The sequence below is a fragment of the Rattus norvegicus genome, chromosome 1 (assembly GCF_021556685.1).
Source record: "Rattus norvegicus strain SHRSP/BbbUtx chromosome 1, alternate assembly SHRSP_T2T, whole genome shotgun sequence".
NCBI classification, from domain to species: Eukaryota; Metazoa; Chordata; class Mammalia; order Rodentia; family Muridae; genus Rattus; species Rattus norvegicus.
The window spans coordinates 242,841,841-242,861,068 of record NC_141534.1 but is presented as its reverse complement, the minus strand read 5'-3'; the positions used below and the strand labels follow the sequence as shown (position 1 = coordinate 242,861,068).

The following is a 19,228-nucleotide window of genomic DNA, read 5'->3' as shown; positions in this document are numbered from 1 at the left end:
TAGCTGTGTATTTCAGTTGCTCCGCCCCTGAGTTTCATTGTCAGCTCCTATTGGTTGGAGACCACACTGCGTGTTCAGTGATCCAAGGACAGGATGCGGGGTCAGTGACAGTGTACAGCAGGTTTACGCGTGCACACACTCGCTGGACGAAGCAAGGGTCCAACTACTTTATTTCCTTTCCATAGCTTGTATATCCTGCAGAGTCCTTTAGGCAATATAAAAATTAGAATGTGATTACATTCTATTTTTCTTTAAGTGAATAATTATAATAAGTATATGGGAAAAAACCCAGCATATTCCTAATAACTTTACATGCTTAAACGTTACTTATTCCAGGTTAAAAACCATTTTTTCCCAAGTCCCCACATACATTCATGGTTTAAATAACTTGTACAGATTAGCAGAGTGTACATAAGCAAGGTGTGTTTTTTCTCAGCCAATTCTTTTACTGGCAGGCTATAATTTGTGGTTACAAAGACAGGATCAATCAAGTAATCTCATAAAAAAATCTTAAAAGAATCACAAATCTAAGCCTTTATGTAAAAAAGCAATCAGTCAGCTTTACTTTGAATCCTCAGGGTACACATCTACCCGTTAACAGCTTTTTAATCAGTCATATCAGGAAGCTGAGGCCAAAAATGGGTACAAGAAATTAATCATCTCCTTGAACTGTAGCCCAGCTTTAGCACGAGAGGCATGGCAGTTGGTACTAGTCGGGCTGCCGTTCTTCTTGTTCCTTGACCTCAAAAAAAATCCCTGGTTGAACTATCAGGAGTGTGCCTTTCTGAAGGTTAAATTGTTCCCCAAGATTTTCAGTGTGAAAGCCACAAATAAAAACATCTTTCCCTAACTTTACTAACAATCTACATCTCTCAAACTGTCATTGTGCAAAGTGCCAGCACTTAAGTAACGAATGACATCAAAATCCTTTTTGAGGGTGGTGGTTAAATCAGTCTTCTGCTCTAGCAGCAATGTTTGAAAACGATCAATCACGAATATTATAGCGTCAATGACGCTACCCACTGAGAGCTGGAAACCCCCTTGGAGTTTTCACTGCTCATAGATTATAAAGGTGAGCAGATCAAAACTCCTTAAGAGCATGAAGTCTCACAACAAGTGTGGCCTCTGCCTCTCCGAGGGACACCCATCAAGGTGGGGTGGTCCCTTTGGTGGCCTGAGCCAACGTACACCTCTGAGAAATTACTCCATGCAACAGATCTGGTGTAAATGAGTTTGTTGGGAAGTTTGTGGAGGAGGGGAGACGAGTGAGGAACGGGGGAATGGGTAGAGGCATTGGCAGAACCATAAAGGCCGAAAGAGGAGGTCAAGAGGGAGAGAGAGGGAGAGAGAGAGAGAGAGGTGAGAACTGAGTAAGGGGTGGAGGTGGGGTGGGACGGGTGGGGATGAGAACGCCAGGAACAGAGAGAGCTGGGATGGCATGTGGGTCCTTTTGTAAACCTGGCACACTGGGTGGCCGAAGGTTACGATGTAAGCAGCTGCTAGGTCCCTGAAGGCAGGCCGTGGAGTTGCCTGTACACTAGCAACCTGGGCCTTGACTTACAATCCTTTAGAATATACGTCATATTATAGGACACCTCTGGAAATCTGTCTTGTACGGTGCTCTCTGTGTGCTTTCTTTTTCCTCCTAACAGTTGGCTAAAATGTCAATATCACCAATAGATAAACTCTAGTCCTGTCATAATAATTGTTTTTGTGAGACGAGGTCCAAGATGGATGAAGTCATCTGAAGTGTCGAGGCTCTTTACTGCGATTTGGAGAGGCTGTAGAGAAGAAGTGTCCACTGAGAACTAGCCCTGTGCTGATGTTAAATGTTAGCTGCTGTGTTCTGAGCAGCCCTTCTGTATAGCTCAACTTTTTAAGCTGGGCTTTATGGATTTGGAAACTGATGAAGTTAAGCAGAGTCCAGCAAGACCACGACACAGGCTGAGAGCCAGGTTTTGCTCCCACCCCGACTCCATATCATCTTGCATTTATTGCCTTAAGACTTTGTTTTGCGTCAGTAACATTATTCGCACTATTTATTTTTAAGGAATCTGAGGCTCCGAGTGAAATATCTTAATCGTAGGCTATTAGAGGACACACCACGAACAAGAAACCATATGGTTCACAAACCAGCTTCCTTCTGGTTCCTCACAGGCATGCCTGTCCTATGCATATGGGGACGATTAGCTTCCCTGGACCCAGCCACTAACTTCTCATGGGGATACTAATGACTGTGCCCTAGCAATGCCCCACAGAGTCCCCGTGGCTTCCCTTACAACGTCACGTTTACCTTGCTTAATTTCAAAGTTTGTCCCATCAGCTCACACTTCCACTGCCTTCAGCAGCAATTCTTCAATCAGCAGTGATCAAACCCCACTTGTGCTCATAATTTGAAATCATGAATATTATAAATGCAGATCATCCTAATCCAGAATCCCCGGTGAGGCGGCTTCTCACCCAGCTCTTTCAATGGACCCAAGACTGAGCAAAGGTCTGATGACCCAACTCATACCTCGGAAGTGGAGGCTTGGACACCCTACTACAGCATTTGGGTTTCTTACCACTGTTATGGACCCTACACCCTCCTCATCAGCCAACTTTGGCTCCAGTCCTCAGTAGGCCAGTTAGAGACACAATAAGGACAATTGGTCGACTGTGACTACAGCGGCAAGAGGAATAAAGAGGTCGCTGCCCACCTCCCTCCAGATCCATCTTTATGATCCTTATCTGAGGCTTAGGCTCAAATAGGGGGCAAGAGGTGTGCTTTGCTACGTGTAGTCTAGGTCATGGAATGCTTTGGCCTATCCCCACTGTATGAGCACCAGTCCCTTCTGTAAGGTGGTCTGCCAAATTGTCAGAGCCATGTGACTTCTCTCTCCAGGGAGTCAACTCCCTGTTGTGCTTAGCATCAGGGCCTCAGCTTTCTCTTGTCTTCGAATGAGATTTGAGGAGAAACGTCAGTTTCTTGGGGTCCATTCGTTCAATAGTTGGGTAGCCCAAAGGGAGACACAGGTGTCTCTTGTTCCTGCCAGGACAGTTAGTTACCTGGTTACCGCACTGAATAGCCTGTTTGTGGCCATTTTAGAAAATGTTAATTGGGTTTCAAACTGGTTACCTACATGAGATTTGTTTTTGTTTTCCCCTATGCAAGTGTTTGAGAATGCAGCATCCTAATTAGGATTTAGGTGGATTAAAAGGCAAATTGAATTATCTTACATAACCTAATCCCAAAGGTTCCTAGAGTGGTGTGTATGAAGAACAGAGCATCATTTGAGGCTGTGCACTTGCTGCTGACTCCTCCGTGTGGGGCTGTAGCTGTGGGTTGCACAGAGCAGTTGGTGTGAGCTTCGCCTGTTGTTTAGTCTTGGTATCCTTTCTTTATCTTCAGTGGAAGGCAAGTTTAAATGATTACTTGCTTGTGTTAGATTCGCATGGGTAACTGGATATGGTGGTTTGGATGAAAAGGACCTCTGTAGGCCCATAGGAAGTTACACAGTTGGAGGTGTGGCCTTGTTTGAGTAGGTGTGGCCTTGCTGGAGGAAGTGTGTCACAAGGGGTGGGCTTTGAGGTTTCCAGTGCTCAGGCCAGGCCCAGTGTCACTCTCTCTTATGTCTGCCTGAGGACTCAGATGTAGAACCCTCAGCTACCTCTCCAGCACCATGCAGCCTGCATGCCCAGCTTCTCACTTTGATGACAACGCACTGAACCTCTGAACCTGTAAGCCAACCTCAATTAATGTTTCTCTTACAAGAGTTGCTGTGTCTCTTCACAGCAATAAAACCCTAACTGGACACTGGACAACTGTTGTGAAGACTTTACAGGAGTAAGGTTAGAAGTTACTTCTGGTAAACAGACTTTCTCTGTGCCTAAGAGTGTCAACAAGTATAATACTTTTCAGAAAAACTGAAAGAAAAACTCAGCTCAGATAATTTTGCTATCAGGACAATTATGTGTCCAATATATTGTTACAGAAACAAGCCTGTTTTTCTTTAATCTGAGTCTCCTAAGGGACCAAGGTTGTCACACAAACTTCTGACCTTGTGATGATGAATAAGTAAATGAATTAAGTATTCTTGGGGCTAAGGATATGTAACTCAGTCACAGAATGCTTCCCAGCATGCACCAGGCCCTGGGTTCAATCCCTAACCCCTCTTGGTCAGTTGCTGTACCTTGAGATTCTGCTTGCTGATTCTGCCACTCTGACCTACTGGATAGACATTTATTTTTAGATTGAGGTACATCCAGTAGCAAGAACTCAGGAGCCCAGCTAAGTGAATCATTTTCTCTAGGACATTAATTTCATGGTTGTTTTGAACACTGGAGATTCATAGTGTTTATTAGCCAAGGCTTTGAAGTAAAGAAACCAAGGTGATTACAACTGAGGAATGGATTTCAGTGGCAAGTGATTGACATCTGGAGACCTAGAGATGCAGAAGAGGAGGGAATGTCTGTGATGAAAGTGGGTTCTGCAAATATTTAAGAGGAACATAAAACCCTTAGTTTCCCAAACCTAAGAGTAAACTACAGGAGCAATTTACCTATGCATGAACCTTAAAATTGTTTAATTGAATAAGTTGTTCCTAGAAAAAATACATTTAAATTACATTCTTTTATAATTTAGATGAATCCCTATTTTAAATCTCAGGATACTTACTACTTGTACAAATCTTTAATTTTGCTGTATACATCCTTAAATAAATGCATTTTTGTGGATCCCATTGACTTACATCAAACTCCTGGATTGGGTCATTTAGTTGATGCATTTTCTGACTTAGAAAGTGAATAATACTGCTACCCCTACTCCTATTTGTGTGAAGATTATTTAGCCCCATTTCCCTTTCTGTGCCTGTAATAGTTCTTTTATAAGGCTTACCAAGGTATTGGCAGGGAATTACAAATTCATATTTTGAGAAGCTTAAAGTTTGGTAGGATCTGGAAGTGTTTGCCTTTTGGAAGCACAGCTGAGGATAAGAATTGGAGAAACCAGGATTGTCAGTCATGCAGGCCTGTTTTCTTCAAGGAAGGAAATGAACAGCACCTTTTCACCATGAGTTCTGTGTGAAGGTGGTCTGGCAACCTTTGCTGCTCTTAGGTTAGGAGCCAACCTGACAATTAGGCCCTAACTCTGGGCTTTGTCTCAGTGATGAGAACACATCCCTGTGAAAGAGGCCTTATGTGCTTTGAATCCTCCACCAGCAGAATCTGGCCTTGTGCTTGCCACTGACCCTTCTCTAGGTCTTGGCTCTAAGCTCCATTCATCAGCCAGGAGAACTCACTCTTACTATAAAAGTCACAGCCGCTTTGCTCCCTTGCAAGGGAGTTTCTGAGTAGGCATGCCTAAAGCTTTGTTGTGGTAATTGTCATGTGGGAACCTTTTTCCACATGATAGTTTTACTATGGTTAAATGTGTAAGGAGAATAATCTTCAGTCAGTATGAGGTCAGTCAGTATGAACAAGATTCTGTTCCAGCGTCCACAAAGATGGTACTGACTGAGTTTCGTTCTTCACCTCTCATGCTGGCTGTGAGGTTTTAGGTGGATGAGGGGGGAGAGAGGGGAACAAGAGGGAGAGAGGGAGGAGGTTGTCTTGACATTTGCCTGTAAGTCTCTTCTTTGCTACTTTAGATATATATTTTTTTCCTTTTTTTTTTTTTTCGGAGCTGGGGACTGAACCCAGGGCCTTGCACTTGCTAGGCAAGCGCTCTACCACTGAGCTAAATCCCCAACCCCTTTAGATATATATTTAAGTATCTATTATATGTATTTAATTAATACTTAATGTATGAAATAGGAATTATGCCCCCTTTCTTAATTATGGGTTCTGACTTTTTATTAAGTAGACCTGAGTATATTTTAGCTTTTTAAATACATTTAATAAATTTTAATACATTTTAGCTCATTTAATACATCATAACATTTGTTTGGCCATTATCTTCTATTTGTGCATTACAGGATTTTATTTATACACCATCTGCTCTGTGTATTTGATCGGATTTTGTCTGTGTTATATGCACTGAAAGGCATTATCAGGGGTTGGTGAGAAGGCCCGGTCAGTAGAGCATCTGCTGTTCAAGCTTGAGGACCTGAGCTTGGATCCCAAGCACCCACAGCAGGAGTCCAAGTTCAGTGAGAGTCACTATCTCCAAAAGAAAGGTAGCTTGATATAAACCTCTGACTTCCACATGTGCCTGGGGAAACACACACACACACACACACACACACACACACACACACACACACACAAACCCTGCACACTCACAAACACACACATACCTTTATCTCTAGAAACTGAGATAATTGTTGTTTATTAAAAACAAAAACAGCATTAGCAATGTGTGTACTCAAAACACACTTCTGCAAATGGCAGAACAGGGTGGACATCAGTGCTGCCCATGGATGTATGTAGATTAAGAACATAGTTTGTATAACTGTTGTTAAATGCCAGTGGCATTTGTTTGTTACCATCCTCTCACTCTAGAAGAATTGCAAGGATCTGGCTTTCAAATAGCAGAGGCCAGTTATTTATAATCTGATGGATCATAGTTGAGCACTTGCTAAGAACTATAGCAAATACTTTTCTAGATGTTACAATAAAATATATTTTAAAATGGATCATGTGGTTTGAATAAAAATGCCCCCCATAGGCTCATATATTTGAGTGCTTGGTCACCAGAGAGTAGACTTATTTGAAGGATTATAAGGATTAGAAGGTGTGGCCTTGTTGGAGGAGGTGTGGCCTTGTTGGAGGAGGTGTGGCCTTGTTGGAGGAGGTGTGGCCTTGTTGGAGGAGGTGTGGTCTTGTTGGGGGAAGGTTCCAAAGCCCATACCAGACTTCTGTTCACATGTGGATCAGAATGTAGGTGTCACTTACTTCTTGTACACCACACCTGCCTGCCGCCATGTTCTCTGTCATGATGATAATGACTAAGCCTCTGAAATTTATAAACAAGCTCCTAATTAAATGCCTTCTTTTTATGAGTTGCCTCGGTCATGACATTTGAATGAAACGTTAAATGAAATTTAATAAAGATATAAATGAATGTGACACACAGAGAAAGATTCATTTACTGTGGTCGAGTTGGGAAGAGAAACAAAGGGGTCCAGTAACCCTGAGCCTTAGAGTACTGATGTGAGCTTTGGGTTTAAATGCAGGAAGAAGTGGAATCCAAGGTAACAGGTGTGCATAAATAAACATTCTGGTCAGGATGTGGTCTGTTTGTTAACTGTCTGAGCTCTAGTTCTGCAAGGTGGAGTGAAGATGTGCTTCTTGCTGCCTTTGTATGAAAGGACTAGTCTGTTTTCTACAAGGTGACCAGTCCTGCTCCAGAGCCAGGCCTTAATCCAGGCCTCACAGTCAGGGATAATTGCTCTCCTCTGGAGTAAGGAGGTGTCTGTCATTCGAGGTTCTGCTCTCCAGGACCCCAGAGGACTCGAGGAAAGGTTAAGAATGATGGTCTGTCTGTCTTTAGCTTTTAAGCCAAAGTAAAGGAGACACCAGACATAAAGCCCAGGTGTCAAGCTTTCATCCTCAGTTTAGGTACTTGTGGACTCAAGTGGAGTCATTGCTTTTTCAGCAAAAGCCACTTCCGAGAGTCGTTCCAGTTGTATTCAGTTTAGGTAATGGGGAAATTAGGAGACTCTGAGGAACTTGAGAACAAAATGCCCTCTTATGTTCGGGGGTTATTTTCCTTCCAGGCGTCTCTAGCAGACAAAATCTATTTGTAGTTCTGTGGGAAAGAATCACTTACCACCATCATCAGTGAAGTAGTTCACAGCCTTACTGATTCAGACAGTCCCAGAAGTGGCTCGGCTTAATGTCCATTGCAGCGTTCAAGGGATGCCGTCTCTCTTGTCCATTTCCTAGTCTTAGACAGTTTTCCTAACATCAGTTAAATCATATCTGCTAATAGTCAGATATGATTCTATGAACTTACTAGTTTGTTTAAGAGAGAGGGCCACACTGAGGATAATATAGCTTAAGTGGGGAAAAATGAAATGTTATAAAAAATTCTAATTTATGGACAAATATCTAAAATGAGATGGTCTCTAAACTGAGTCATTTTAAGAGTTTGTATAGACAAATCTTTCAGTGGTAGTTATGAAGTTAGCAGGATAATATTACCACGTGGCAGCCACGGAGTAGAGATCGCTTTCCAGTTACAGAACTGCTGCTTGTGTCCCTTTGTTTGGCAAGAGGATTGATCTGTCAGAGCCCGGCCTTATGGAGACTGTAAGTTAGCCAACAGAATCACAGACACCATCTTCATTTCATAAGTGAGTAACCCGTACAATGGAGAGACACTGAAAACAAGAAAGCTGCATTTCTTTAAAAACCTGACCTAAGCAATGTAAGGTGTTTCTTCCAGTTAGTCTAAAAGACAACAGCTGTAGTTAGCTCGGCAATCGTACATCTTTCCATAAAAATTTAACATTAAGAACTCTGTGTATGTTGGGCATTTTCTTGGCTGCAAAAGACATGTTGTGTTTTACCTCAAGAAAGATTAGGATGTAAGGCTGCAGATCTGAGAATCCCAGGCTAAGAATAGACTTGGGTTGATTTCTGTGTGCCCTTGGCTCATGTCATTGTTTCTCCTGATCTTTCACCATGCATCTAGCTTCTTGTAGATTTGCTTGTGTTCGATTCTTGAGGCAGAGTCTCATTGGCGGACCTATCATTTATGTAATAAATACAAACCACAGCTCTTGGCCAGTTCATAAATGACTCTTTTTGAGCCCAGAGTCTTTTCAGGTTCAGTCAGCTATGTCAGTGCATAGGGTTGTATTAGGCTGTGCAGAAACGACAGTTGAGAGACATCTGGGCCGGAGGGTAGAGCAGAACTCCCCAGCAGGAGTAAGGAGTTGATGAAGACATACTCTGCGTGGTGTTTGAAATTAGTCCATTTTGGTTTAAAACATTTTCCTAATCTGCCCTGGAACTGAACTTTATACAAGGCACACACACTTCTTTGGGGTGCAACTTGAAGGAAGGGCAGTGCCTGGACTGAGCCTGACCCTGTAAATGTGGGCTCTGACCCTGAGGTAAACTTCTCAGCCATTGATGTTAACATTGTCTGGGACGCACTGGAAGTGTTAGTTGATCTTACATTCTTATTTGCTTGCTGGTTTTGCCTCTTTAAGGAACACCGCTTTGTGTGAGTGTTGTTGGCACAGTTTGCTGCGCTAGGTAGCTTAGTTTGATAATTCATGTGGAATTTTCTTTTGAAGACATTACTTCAAAGTATTTCAAAAGTACTTTAAATCACCAGGTCCTCATTGTTCTTTTTCATTTCCGGTGAATTCCCATTCTTTTCCAGGTCTTAAAAGAACTCAGCTTCAAAAGGCTGGGCTCTCAGATTTGTTTCTAACACTGTTACTGAGTTGTTGGACTACATCCGTGCTATTTGGTTATGATGTAATCTGTGTTCATGGAACTTTCTGGGGAGTTAGTACCACTGATTATAGATGAAAGCTGCCTGGACTGTGGTAAATGAGAGCTGGTGTAGAGAATCAAAAAAATCAACTCATTTTTTTTTGTTGTTGTTGTTGTTAAGGAGAACTATAAAGTAGTAGACATTAATATTCAGATATAATATGGAGGTAATTAATTACCTAAATTTAAAATTTACATGGTATAAATATAATAGTTTGATTATAAGTAATTAATACCAAATATGATTAGGTAGGTAATTTCTCTATCACTGTGAGCGTGGCTAGGCCAGAGAAGAGCGATGTTGTTACAGAGACCTAAAAGGACAGTCACATAACAATACGTTTTTCTGAAAAGCAGGTAGTTTCACCAGTGAACTGAGAATCTTGGTTTGGTTTTATATAATTTGTTAGCAAAGAGCCACGGGTAGGTTCAGCAGGTGCTGATCAGAGGCCTCTGCATTTTAAGCACAGAGGTAGTGTGACTCGTGCCCACAAGAAACTACTTCAGTAAATTGAAGAAAGTCATCTGGGTACTCCTCTGGGTAGGGATTAAAAAGCAATTCAAACTGCCTCCATTAAATCGGAGGGGAGGTCATTCCAGCAAGAAGTGGTGTTGACACTTGTTTCAGCTTGTACATTTCTCGTGAAAGCTCTAGAAACCAGAGGCCTACTCAGCCTTCAAAGGGTAGCGCAGGATTGAGGTTTGTCTTTCTGGAAAGGCCAGTGTTGACCAACAAACCCCTCTGAGGATGTGGACAGATGTTCCAAGAAAAAAGCCCAACACATGTTAAAGATTCTATGACTCTAGTTGAATTTTGCAGTTCTCGAGCCAAACAAATTATGTTGGACTCTTGGTAGTTGGGTCAAATTTACATGTTTGACCAAATGTCCTTGTGTTTATTAGCAAATCCCTTTGGAATATGGTAACCAACCACTAACTTCATTTGTGATTTCCTTTTGTTTAATTGTGTGTGCGACCACTTTAAAGTATAGCATTTGGTCCTGGAACCAGAGAACTGTGTTTCCTTTGTTCAAGAAGATCCTGTTCATTGTCCCATACATAGTAGTTCCCATCAGTGACCCACAGGAGTATATTGTATTTGGCCCCCTTAGGCTTAGCTTGTGGGTCCAGATGAGGCTCATTATGGGACAGATGTGTTTGCTGATGTCCGCTTACATCATTGGTGTCAGCTGTCAACTCTGTATAACTCTACCCTTAGCCCAGAGGAATGATGAAGTACTATTCTGTCCTGGAACTTGGTCACTCTTGGTGAAAAGGAGTGCTCCAGGGTCATACCCCAAACTGCATTGTTTGCAGTCTTTTGTCAATTTTGTGTCATTCAGTAACGTTTACTTCATCCTTTTACAGAGCACAGTTGCTTTTATTCTTTCCTTTAGCTCAAAGTCTTTCTCTCTTCTCTCTGGAATACACACTCCACCCCATCCCCACCAGCTCCAAATCATCCCCTTCCTCTCTCTCATTTTAGCAGATTACAGTTTATAACTACGTTTTCCTCCTAGGGCACCTCTGTGCAAACCCCTCTAGTCAGCTGTTCTTTACTGAGGAGTTAAAGGAAGGGAAGCCGCTGTCAGAGGCAAGCTGAGAAGGGACGAACCACCAGAGCCTTCATAATGTCTTCTATTTTCTTCCACAACCCAGCCCAGCCCCCTCAGAGAGCACACTCTCTGTTCCCCGGGAGAAGCCTGGCGTTCTGGGAATTCTGACACATTCTGGAAAGCTTGGGGCATACCCCAGTTCACCCCTTGTATGGTCTCTTGGTTAGTCTCTCACAGTCAAGGCCATGTTCTGAAGGGGAGATGTAGGGACTCCCTGAGGACATTGAGAAGCTCTTTCTGTGAGGCAGGCTGTCACCAGCTCTGGCTGCTGGCAGCAGAAAGCCTTTGAATGGTGTTAGTACAGTGGTTCTCAACCAGCGGGTCGTGACCCATTTGAGGGTTTGCAGATCAGATATCCTATATATATCAGCTATTTATATTATGATGTTATGAAGTAGCAATGAAAATTAATGTTATGCTTGGGGGATCCCCAGAACATCAAGAACTGTATCAAAGAGTGGTAGCAACAGGAAGATTGAGAACCACTATTCTAGAGAGAGACTGTACTTTTTAGCCTCCTGAGCCAGAGACCCTGCTGGACACATTTCCGCACCTTACCAGAGATAGCAGGGGTGTAGAGGCTGTTCTTCCAAGCCTCTTTATTCTTTAAAGCCAAACTCTAATTTTCACAATGTACTATTTGCAAGAAAGCCTTTTCAGGGTTGTTGTTGTTGTTGTCCTAATAAAATGTAGTCTTGGTGGGAAAATGTATTTGAATTACTCTTATGCTACTACTGGTCTTTCTATATTATTCATGTCTTAACCATACTTCATCTCCCTCCAGGAACAAATAACTGAACTATGGTCGCTTGTGTCAGGCTTCACAAACAAAGCGTGCTTGAGGCAGTCGGCTTGGTGCAGTTGCTACAGTGGTGCTCACTTCTCACTGTCTCTCAAGGCTGCTTCTGAGTAGCCATTGCCTGCCGACCAGCTGACCAACCAGCCAGCCAATCAGATTATCCTTTGCAAAAACAAACAAACACCCCTCCCCCCAAATAAACAGAAAACAAAAAGAAAGAGATTGAAAGGGCCGGCCCTACAAATGTAGAATGGGAGATCGCCAGTGTCTTAGAAAGTCCTGGGAGCTTTCATTTTTTCTTTCCTCAGCTGTAGCTCCATGTCTGCCTCTTTCTCCTCTTGAATCATTTCCTACTCCACTCTGTTTTTCTTGGAAGCAAATCAGCAGCAGTAACCATGATGGCCTTTAAGTACGGCCATACCAGGTTCTGAGGAGATGGGGACACTCCCCCAAATTTTTCTGCCTGTCACTGGGTTTGTGTGTAGACCTTTCTTTAAAAAATGTATTTTTTTTAATGTAATTACATTTTCCCTTTCCTTTCTTCCTTCCAACCCCTCATGTGATCTCCCCATCAATGCTCACTCTCAAGTTCATGGTCTCCTTTTCTTCAGTCATTTACACACACACACACACACACACACACACACACACACACACACACACACACACCAGTTCATTCTGTGTAATGTTATTTGTATGTATATGATCTCAGGACTGACCACTTGGTGCTGGATGACCACTTATGGGGTTATTCCCTCAGGAAGACTTTTTCTCCTGCTCTCAGCTGTCTCCAGTTGTCTGTAATTCATTTTCTAGGGTTGAGGCATCATGAGCCTCCCCCCGCACCCCAACTGTTGGTCTGACTATTGGTGTCATTGTTGTTCAGGTCTTGTTTAGTTTCCCTTTTTAATTGTATCCTAATTAAATGTTTAAAGTCCTAGCTGCAAGGATAATTGGAGACTTCCACCCTGTAGACAATTGTCCACACTTGCCCGTTTAGTTACCTTGCTTGTCTGGTTCCAGAAAGGACTTGTGTCTTCACAGAACACCTCCACTGCAAAAGCAAGCCAGTGGCTTTGACTGACTTCTCTATGCGGAGTACCACTGCACAAGGAAGCCCCCAGGGTGCACGCACGGCTCTCCCAGTTCAGCATCTGCCCTCCCAGTTCAGCTCCTTTATAAGGAGTGTTTCTAACCCCCTTTTGCTTCCTGTCTTCAAGCTCCTTGCTAACAGGACCCTTATTACCATTGCATAGAAGGAAGGAATGCTAACATGCCTTCTTAAAATCAGAGTCCAAATAACTTGGAACTGGGAGATGAGAGTGTTACTGAATGGCTTGGGACAGGGGATGGGGTGTTCATCACGAAGCCTGCACGCCATGGTCAGCGCCATAGCCCAAGTGATCCAGCACGCTTGACTTGGGATGCTTTCTCTCTCCTGCTCTTCTGACGGTGGAGAAGCTAATGCAGCCTCCGAGCTGTCCACTGTCTACTAAGCTGCTTAGGTCGAGGTTTCTAGGCTCCCTTCAGCACTCTTACCAGTTCTTGCGGGAACTGAATGTAAGGGCATGTCATGTGACAGCGTGCAGTTGGTGTAGAGTTCCAGTTTTATATTTATCATCGAGGATGCAGGACGAGCTTTTAAAACACCTATCTTGGCTACCTCACCAACTGTCTTTAACAAGTAGCTACTGTTTTTTTCTCAAGTGGCATAATAGAAACTTCCCTTTTTAAACTATGTTCCTGTTTTGACCCTGTTTTTGAAATTACTTATTATCATAAGGAAATATTCACAGAGGCTTGGCATGTTGTTCTCTGGGTTCCTGGGTAACTGACTGGTGGTATTATGTTCATCAGCCTGTGAGGAACCCTGCTCTTCTGGGGGCTCTCATTTCAGAGAGTAATAAGACCACTTGGCAGGTTTTGGAACTACAGGTTGAGGTGGAAAAGGTTTCTTTTGAAGGTTCCTCTCTGGGGTACAGAGTGGTAAGTGCTGGCTATATGGAGTTGGCCATGGGGTAATTTGTAAGTGCTGGATTCTGAATGATGTGTCCTCTGATTTCAGTGATTCTTGGGCAGGAACAGTATCTTCATTCCTATGAACACTTGTTTATAGCACCTGGGGCCCTGCTGTGAGACTCTTGGTTTCTGGGGCTGGGAGGGGACCAAAGCCAGACCGTCGTTCTGGGGATTGGAAGACCATGTGGGCAGTGCACTAGTAACTTGGTCTAACTTCCACCACATGCTGGTTAGCCTGTCTTTATTTTGTTGAACCATCTGTATACCTGTAGAGAGGAAATGAAACTCCCTTAGGTGGTCTCCTCTCTTCCTTCTTCCCCTTTCTCTGCCTGTTATTGTCATAGTCTTGCTTGGTAATAGGAAGACCCTTTCCCTACTTGTCTATCAGGAACAACTTCCCTGACCTGTAGTCCTGGAGACCTTGCCATCGACAACCCATTAGCTTTCGTCACCAGCATGGCAGTATCTTCCTGAACAGTATTAGCTATCGGCCAACTACTATCCCCCCCCCTTTTTTTTGTCCTTAAAATGTTTTATTTTGATCCAGTTACAAGGATTCTCATCCTCCCTGAATAATAATGATCCCAAGTAACTTTGCCTCCAGGCAGGACCAATGTGTGGTCTTCAAAGGGAGGTTTTTGTTTTTTCTCTTTCTGTGTATGAGAGTAATTCAAATGTATATTAATTTTAAAATGTGGTTTATTTAATGTGTATTTATTTCGAGACAGGGTCTCAGTTTGTCAGTCCGGTTGGTCTTGAACTCACTCTGTTGCCCAGGCTGACCTCAGACTTAATAGTTCTCCTACTTAATTTCCTGATTAAAAATAAGCACGTGTCCTTGTGTCTGCCTGCCATTTCTTTTAAAGGTATCATTTTCTTTTCTGTACAGTACATTTACCCACATGTGTATATTTTGAATGTCATTACTCACCCATAGATGATGAAAGGATCATGCTTTATTTAGTTGAGACAATCTTTGATGGAATGGTGCATGCCTTTTGTTCAGTGGGTTCATGTCTCTGTGCAGGATTTTGATCACATACCTCTGTATACACCTTATCTCATTTAGCCATTCTTGATTGTATACTGATCAAAAGGAAAATATCAGCATCTTGCTATCCTTTTATGCCAGACTTCTAATCATTATGGGTTGAAAACTGTGCTCTCCCACTCTATCTATTTCTTTAGTAAGTTAGCAGTTAATCTGAATGAAAGGGGGATATGCCATTAAGGTACAGGATTGGGAATCCTGGGATGTACCCTTAGATGGTCCTGGCGCACAGCCTTTCCTAGCTCCAGGCATAGGTTTCTCTGCTTGTTGTCTGTTTGTAGGTGTATGTCTCTACCAGGATAACTGAGGTGAAGCTGGCAGGGAGGAAAGAAAATCTATTTCTCAATGAACCAGTAATGAAGGGTAGTAATGACCAATGGACTGTCAGGAGGGCTAGTAATGACCAATGGACAGATAGGAGGGGTAGTAGTGACCAATGGACAGATAGGAGGGGCAGTAATGACCAGTGGACTGTTTATTACGGGAGGTAGTAATGACCAGTGGACTGTTAGGAGGGGTAGTAATGACCAGTGGACTGTTAGGAGGGGTAGTAATGACCAGTGGACTGTTAGGAGGGGTAGTAATGACCTTGTCTTTTAAAATTATTAGTCTAAGCAGCTCATTATGTGAAGTTTTAATTATGTAGTTTATCTGTACTTTAATTTACTTATTTTCTCCTAGACTGGAAGAAAGACTGATGAAGAGAAGTAACGGCATGATTGAGGTAAATGGAGGTTTAATTCTTTTATGCTCTAGTGTCTATTTTCTGTCTTCAGAGAAATCTAAAGTAATGGCATGGCCAACTTGCGTATATAAAAGGTTGTACAGATTCAGCAGTACCATTCCACTTAAGTAAATGTAGTTGTGTGTGTATATTGAACATGTACTTACTATTCGAAATGAAACATAAGTATTACTTTTGTTTAGTCCAGAATAATTTTCTTCCAAGCATGCAATGACATAAGTTACATCAGGATTTCCGTTGTAAGAGTTGGGTTTCAGAGTGCTGACTTCTCACAGCTTGGTAGAGCATCTTAGTTGTTTGCCATCCGGGCTTTTTGGACTTTTTGAATGGTGCAGACACTTGAAACTTGAGTCCAAACTGCAAATGTCCATTTGTGTAGTATCAGGACAGTTGCTGGCTTCATTCTTCATGGTAAGCATGGAGGACCTTCATTGGGAACAGTTTATATAATTGCCTTTGAGAGCTCAATATCTTCTCCTTCTTGTTTCCTTGGACCTTCTATTTTTCAAGTAGTTGTATACATTGGTCTCTTAGGGTCACTGTGCTGTGATGAAACTCCATAACTAAAGCAACTTAGTGAGGTATGGGTTTATTTCAGCTTCATCACTGTTCATAGTCTGTGGAAGTCAGGACAGGAACCCAAAACAGGGCAGGATTCTGGAGGCAGGATCTGATGCTTAGATCACGGATAGGTAATGCTTACTTGTTTGTTCTCCAAGGCTTGCTCAGACTGCTTTCTTATAGAACCCAGGACTGCCAGCCTAGAGATGGCCCCACCCACAATGAGCTGGGCCTCTCATCCATCAGTAATTAAGAACATGCTTTTCAGGCTTGCCTGGAGTCTGAGCTTCCGAAGGCATTTTCTTATTTAAGGCTCCTTCCTCTGAGATCCTGTTAGCTTATGTCAAGTCGATATCCAGGACAATTGGTAAATAGTTTTCCATGGCCCCTTTGACTAAGGTAGACTCTTTCAACCCTTTTGGTTTTATCTGGTATTCATGTATCTATCTAGTTCAAAACATAGAAAATGCTTTAAGTATCATTTTAGTGGTTTCTTAGAAAACATTAGATTTCTGTCCTGTTTCCTGTTGAAGATTTAGAGATGACCCTTGACTGTTAGGGTTGACTTTCCCTTCCTGCTTCTCTATGTCCACCCCTCTTCTCTTTTCCTTCTCTTCTCCCACCACATTCTTCTATCCTTTCTTCTATGGGGGGTGGTGCAGTAGGCTCACGCTGGCCTCAAACCCAGAGTCCTACGACCTCAGCCTCTGGGATTATTAGATAGGTACCATTATGCCCAGATCTCCATTTGTCTTAATGCAATCATGTTATAGATTGCACTTAAATACTAATGTTTGCCAAGTTATGACCATATATAGTTTTGACTGAGCTCTGTAGTGTTTGATGGAATGTTCCAGCCATTCTGAATTTCTGAAATTCTGGGCCGAGCACTCCCCTTCACTTTTCCTCTCTCCTTTTCCTCTCTCTCCCTCTTTCCCCTGTCTCCCTCTTTCTCTTCCTCACTCAGTCTGATGAGTCTCTGTGGCTCCCCCATTTCCTTCACTGCATGAGTCTGACCAGCATGCTCCTCAGTCTGCCCTTTTGTATTGCTTGGTGATTACACTTAGATAATCTCCCCATTTCCCTTTTATTGCAATTAAAAAAAATCAATCCCATAATTTACCTCTATTGATCATGTTTAGGATGAGGCAGGTAATGTTAATATACATCTTGTTTCATAAAAAAAGAGCTGGAGACTTTTCATCTTGGTAAATTATAACTTACCTATGGAGTAACAGGTCTTTCTTCCCAGCCCCTTTCTCTTTAAGCCTTAGTAATGGAATCTGCTGAGTTTCTTTGAGACTGCTTGCTTTCTAGTAACCTGACCATTCCTGCATATAGTAGCACATAATAGCATCTTCTTTTTAAGGAACCAATACTATTCCACTGATTATACAACCATGTTTTCCTTATCCATTTATTTGGTTGTAGACATAGAATATGGCGACTTCTTTTTTTAATTTTGTAATTATATTTATGTATAGAAAATGTAGTGTGCATTTAACCCACTTTAGTGGCGAGTTCTTTAGCCTTTGCCTTTTCCAAGTTGGCAATGCGAGCCACAGACTTAGGACCCAGGACGTTGGCTCCCCAGTGACGGCGGATCTCATCATATCTGTCATTATAATTGGTCCTAATAGCTTCCACCAGCTTAGCCAGAGCACCCTTGTCTTCCAAGTTAACCTGTGTGAAGGCAACAGTAGTGCACGTCTTCCTGTGGACCAGGCACCCCAGCCTGGCCTTTCCCTTGATGATGCAGTAGGGTAGAATAATGTGACTTCTATCTGTGGCTATTGTTAAAATGGCCACAGTGAATAAAGGTATGCAAATATATCTTCAAAATTTCGTTTTCAATCCTTTCAGATATATCCTATAAATGGAATTACTAGACCATATGGTGGTTTTCTGTTTAATTTTTTTTTTTTTTTTGAGGAATTGTCTGTATGTTCTTCATACCAGTTGTAACATTTTGCAATCCTAAGAGTGTACAAGGGTTCAGGTTTCTTCACAGTCTTGTCTGGGGTGGGGATTTTTGTTTCTTTAAAGACACCAATATAGTAATGTTTCTGTTTTATCTCAGGTGTGGGATATGGGGCTACTTCAGATTGTCCACAGCAGCTGACTATGATTTGTCTCATGCTCTAGCAGGGGCGTGGTTTTGGCAGCTGTAGATCGTTTTCGTGAGTGTGTGACATATGGGATTCTTGGAACTTTTCAAAGGACATGTAAATGCTAGTGACCTATAGAAGGGGCTGGCTGCTGGTTGGCCAGTTGGTGATTGGATGCTACTGGTTGTGGTTTGTTAAGATTTGCCAATTAAGCAGATGCAAAGAGATGAAAAGAAGAAATTAGATATCCTCTTGTTGAAGATCAGCGTTGCCCCAAGGAACTCAATGCCCGCAATCAGCAGGAAGTAGTCTAACATCATTGCTTCCCCCTTTCCCCACTAGCCTTCTTGCTCTCCTCCCTTGTGTTATGGGGTTGATAGGGAAGAAGAAGAGGGTGGAGAACCGTGGAAGTAAAAGGAACCTATGAAACAACAAAAAAGTTAGGTGACACTTGTCACCACTTGTTATTGTCTGGTTTTGTCGATGGCCATTCTTAGTTGTGGGAGGCCGTCTGCCTGTGCTTTTGACGTGCTTCTGAAGTTGAACATCCATTCACGTGCAGTTGACCATTTGCTTATCACCCAGGGAGATGTCTGTGCAAGTGCGTTGTGCACTCTGAATTTTTGGTTATTTGGGGGTTTTGGTATTGCATGCTAAGAGACAGCATGTGGCTGTCCATTCCGTTCAGATGTATGGTTTGCAAATGCAGTCTGTCTTTCACTCTACTGATTGGTCCCTCACCATGTAACCCTGGTGTGCTGAGCTTTTGTTGCCTGGGCTCTCCGGGTCATATCCAAGAACTCCACTAGCAAATTGCTTGCCATGAAGTCTTGTGCTTGCGTTCTCCTCTAGGAATTTTAGTTTCAAATCTTTCTGTCTACAGTTCAAATCTATTTT

At 42.5% G+C, this 19,228-nt stretch overlaps 1 protein-coding gene across 30 annotated transcripts in view; it reads left to right on the top strand.

Moving 5' to 3' along the window:
* Sgms1 (sphingomyelin synthase 1) overlaps nt 1-19,228 on the top strand; it is a 258,698-nt gene that overhangs the window by 125,971 nt on the left and 113,499 nt on the right. For 19 of the 30 annotated variants that reach the window (XR_015628741.1, XR_015628730.1, XR_015628736.1 and 16 more), the window contains 1 exon segment: nt 15,599-15,641. The exons of the other annotated variants lie outside the window; for them this stretch is intronic. The gene's annotated coding sequence lies outside the window, so the exon portion shown is untranslated. 30 annotated transcript variants of the gene reach the window in all.